Source organism: Balaenoptera physalus (assembly GCF_965194825.1).
Source record: "Balaenoptera physalus genome assembly, chromosome: 5".
NCBI classification, from domain to species: Eukaryota; Metazoa; Chordata; class Mammalia; order Artiodactyla; family Balaenopteridae; genus Balaenoptera; species Balaenoptera physalus.
In genome coordinates, this window is record NC_138884.1 from 86836861 (window position 1) to 86841761 (window position 4901).

The 4901-nt window shown below is 48.0% G+C and overlaps 1 protein-coding gene across 3 annotated transcripts in view; it reads right to left on the reverse strand.

Annotated features, from left to right (window-relative positions):
* FAM114A1 (family with sequence similarity 114 member A1) overlaps positions 1-4840 on the reverse strand; it is a 124083-nt gene extending 119243 nt beyond the window's left edge. For all 3 annotated transcript variants that reach the window (XM_082464251.1, XM_082464250.1, XM_082464249.1), the window contains exon 1: positions 4725-4840. The gene's annotated coding sequence lies outside the window, so the exon portion shown is untranslated. The remainder of the gene's footprint in view (positions 1-4724) is intronic.
* Between the last annotated feature and the right edge of the window lie 61 nt (positions 4841-4901).

Sequence of the window (4901 nt, forward strand, 5' to 3'; positions counted from 1 at the left end):
AAAACCTTGAGTCAGGACTGGCCTAGGAGAGGGGCTGCCAAACTACAGCCTGCTGGCTAAATCTGCCTTCTCTGTGTTTTGATAAATAAAATTTTATTGGAACACAGACATGCTCATTTGTTTATGTACTGTCTATGGCTTCTCTAGTACACCAGCAGAGGTGAATAGCTGCAACAGAGACCATATGGCCCACAAAATTGCAAAGCCTAAAATATTTATTAGCTGGCCCTTTATAGAAAATGTTTGCTAACCCATGGTCTAGGACACTGCTTGATGGCCATGGCCTAGAGTTCTCTGTCCTAATTTGCCCTATCCCCGCCTGGGTCCTAGGGGCACAACCATAAGGAGAATGGGTCCATATTGGACATCACTGATATTCCCATTTTTTGTTCATCAACAGCTGGTCATAGGCATTGTCTGATATCTTAATTTCTTTGTAAGATAATTTGAAAATCCTTATTATTAATCTGGATTATTAAGAAGTTCCAAACTATTTCACTTCTCTATAAGCAGGAACATGAGAATAAACCTGGTTATGATAAACATTCATGGGTGAATAAAAAGCATTGTAAACACTTTGTTGTATCTGCTTCACCCTCAATTGTTGCGATACTGTTCCCAGTGCTAAAATATTTCAGCACATACCATGTGACATCTATGTGAGTTAGCTGTATTTTATGCCCTGAGGGTGGCTGGTTAACATTTGAAGTGCCCTATTCAGGAATTACTCTCCAGGGTCTTTACTTACTTAGCATCTCAGATTCTGAAATGGAGTGCTCATCTCTTGAGAGGGTTCAATTATCCCTCTCTCTGATCGTTATTTATCAGGGGGTACTACTTATCCTAACGGGTATTAAAAGCATTTTTCACTGATAAAATGGAAATAGTGCTTAAAGTGGATTGGCAAGAAATTATGCACAGGTGCTTTCAGCTCTTCCATTTCCAGGGCAAAAGATTATATTCAGTCCAGCAGCTATTGAACTTTGCAGTAGAGTTTTTCTAGTTCTTCTGCTAATTGCAGGAGAACATCAAAGCCTGATTAGAAGGTTAGCTGAGTCCTGCCACCAGAGCAGTCCTGAAAGCAAAGAGAGCTAGGACTTCATCAACCTACAAGAACAAGCTACATAACTGAGCCTGGTCGCTAATATACATGTGAGTGTGAGGCAGAACTCCATCTGAGAGGTGGATTCATGGTACAATCAATCAGTCTTGGTAGGGATGTTGCACAGAGGAGCCCTACTGTCCTCCTCCATCTCTGATGGCCAAACTGCCCTAAGTCAGCTCACCTCAACTGTGGAAAAATTATCGAACAAAACCTCTCTTCCCTGCAGCTGCTCTGTATTCAAGCATCAACATGAAGCCATTCCTTCAGAAACACGCCCAAAATTCATCTATCAGGTGCTGAACCAATACTGTTAGGAAATATTTATGGACAACTTATACATTTCAGAAAGACTATATTTTTACACCTGTTCGAATAATAAAAATGGTCACCATAATATTCAGCCCTACTTTAACTTCTAATTGTACATGAACTTCTGCCTGTTACAGGTCCACATTTTCCCTAAACCAAAACCAAAAAAGAATCCCCCCCCCAAACCTTTTTTGTCCTGGTAGACCTTTGTCTACTCTGGATGTTATTATGACAGGAGACATGTAATCATTTTTAAGACGGTACCCTTTTGTCTGAGCCATTAGAAATTGTGTGTTCTAAAGACACAGCTGTTTCTATGCAGTGACTGTTGGTATCCAGAAGGACTACAGCTGTGATACATGCTATTTCCTGGGACAGCCCCCATCTCTGCCCGGATGCCCCAGAAGCAGTCAGATTTAAAATCTCCCCTGATTTATGGTTTGGAATGTTGATCACTGCAGCCACGTCCTGTGGCTTTGATGCCAGGGAGCCTCAACCCACAGAAACAAGGAGGCTTCTTCAGTAAATTCCAAGGAGAGGAAGAGCGGCATATAAAGAAGCCTTTATGGGCTGGGAATAAGTTAGTTTTTCATCAGTAAATTCATTCATCACCTAAAATGCTCCCAGAACTATGCTAGGTATTGGAGCAGCAACATCATAGCTCCAAAAATAAGTTTAAAACGGAAGACATGGTTACTATCCTTCAGAAAACAAATAATCTGTTTTCATTTTATTGCTTGTCAGTGAAGGCCCAGGAAACTATTGCATCTAACGTGAAATGGTTAAGTGATGATGCAAAACAGCACATCAAAGCAGGGAAAGATGTGCCTGAACTAGACTGATCTCAGACATGGGAGAACCTTGAGAGCGGCTTTGATAGTTATTCAGGCATGATGGGATAAGAGTATGTGCAAATGCCCAAGAATGAATCTAGATACTCAGAACAGATGCTGTGTGGCTGGACCAAGAGCGATATGGAGGAATAGCGAGGGATGGGAGGGATGGATGCTGAGGCGGAAAGAGCCATGCTCTGGTCCCACCATCCCTCTGTGGGCGTACAACTCATTCTTGTTGGGCTTCCTCACTCCCTCCTATGTAGAGTAAGGCTGGACAAAAAGATCTGGATACTTTGTTCCCCACCACCAGACTGCAGGACTGGAACCAGTCCATGATGACAGAGAAAAATGAGGACAAGATAGCGAGTTTTTCATCAGTCTAAATTTATTAAATGTAAAGCACTGCCTTCATCTTGCAAGTTTAGCCTTCGTGCTTTTCCTGGTATTAAAATGTCTTTCGTTTTACGAAATAGTGGTGGTGTGCATGGATTTTTTTTTAATGGTCTCACTTGGCAAAATAAGAATTTGGTAATACCATACCCTGTGTGAAATCACTGCTCCCAATTTCAAAAAGTGCCAGTCAGTGAAAGACCAGGAACAAAAACTGTGGATGACAGGCTCTTAACCAGGTTGCAAGAGTTTCTACGGTGCTTGACAAGTACACGTGCCCAGAGCCCAGTCTCTTTTTCCTTCCGTCTGGCCTCCACATGTCTGCCAGGTAATTTTATGAAACACAGATAGGACCTACCTGCTCCCCTCTTTAAAAACCACTAGGTTTAAACACCTTTGCATGGCATCCGTGGGCCCATACAATCCAGCTCCAATCTCTCTATCCGCTTCTGTAACTCTCAACACACCCGACACTCTTCCCTCACCAGACGCGCCATCACTGCCGGCACAGCTCATAAACATCCCCACCTCTGCTTATGCTGGTTTCTCTGCCCAGGATGCCCTGTCTCCAACTGCCTGGCAAGCTCCTATTTGTTTCTCAATGTGTAATGTCACTGTTTACTTTGAAATTTTCCTGAATTTGCCCCACTCCTTCCAAAGAATGAATTACTCTCTCTTCCATGTTTTTCGTGATACCTTGCATGGACTTCTATGGCATTTATAAGGAATATTTATTTCTGTGTCATTCTCTCCTCCAGAACTGTGACCAACAAGCACATAGCTTGGCTTTGGATCCTCTAATATTTACTGAACTGAAATATATTGTTTGATATTGATTAAAAAGAGACAACGTTCCATATAAGCCTGGTCTTATAAATAAATGGCTGCTTATATGGTCTGAATCCCTGAGATTCAGCAAGGTCCCTTCCTACCCTCAAATTCCTTCTGCACTGGCTCCGTGGAGCCTCAAATTCCACCCTGAAAGTTTCCTTCTTTTGCTTAAAGCTTAAGATGTAAGGAGTTTATCAGTCTTCCCTGAGCTCAGGTTTTGATGGAGAAAGGAAGGAGAGAGCAGGGAATGGATATGGGTGAGGTAGGAAAGTAGCACTAGGAGGAAAAGAGGGCAGAGAGAGGCCTGTGAGGAGTAAGCCTGCCTCATTCTCAGTTTCCTCAGGTTGGCTGAGGTCTTCTGGAGTTCAAGAGACATTGATTTTAAAAAGCCACCTGCCTGCCCCTCTCCGTGTTTAGGATGGGAATTGATGGGATTGGTAGGACAGAGATCACTCTTTAGATGATACAGAGAGGTCTCCTACTCTAGGAAAGTGCAGTGAAGTTTAGGCGCCCGATCTGAGATGACTGGAAATACTCACCAGATTCCAGGGAAGAAGATGAGCCAACTGGGTGGGCAGGTGGGGGGCTGGGGAGCTGGTGTAGGGAGTAGGACTCAACCTGGGGGCTGTGAATGGAGGTGCTGGCTTAGGGTGTTGGCTGGGGTGGAAGAGCCGGCACTGCCGGCGTCTGCAGGGCGAGAGATGATGAGCTTGGGTGGAAGGTCAAGGCCTGAGCTCAGTTTTCCGAAGCCAAGGGCAGCGACCCCCGGGATAGGACTTGCTTCCTCTGTGCCCCCCGCTGCGGAGGCCCCGCAGCCTACCTCTCAGTCGGACCTGGGACCTTGGGGAAACTTTTTCCGACTTGCATGGTGCTGGACCGGATACTTCGGGAGCACAAGACAGGCTCCGCAGAGGTTCTCGCCGGCCGAGGGGGCAGAGCCGGAGTGCGGGCGTGTGGGTGTGTGCATGAGCGTGGACCCGGAGCGACACACACTCACACACACACACTCACACGCCCGCACCCACGCAGGGCCCTCGGCCGCACCGCTCGCGCCGCCCGGGACCCTCACCCCACAAGGCCGGTCCTCCGGGTCCTGCGCCCCGTGCCAAGCCCCTGCCGACTCCGGAAACAGGACGAGCAGCGACGGCAGGGTCTCCCCACCACCCCGCGGCGGCTGTCCCCGCATCCCCACGCCCCCCACGTCTGCCCGCCCGGGGAAGGGGATGACGGCGAGAGGTGCCCAGGGCTCTTACCGCTCAGGCGGCCGAGTGCGCGCGGGAGCGCCCGCCGGGTCCCGCCCCGCCACGTCGGCAGGGCTGGCGGGGACGCGGCCTGAGGGCGGGCCGGGAGGGGGACGGGCGCTGACGGGCCGAGCTGCCCCGCCCCGCGGCCCCGACAGCGCCCCGCCCCCCCGTGACCCCGCCCCCGCC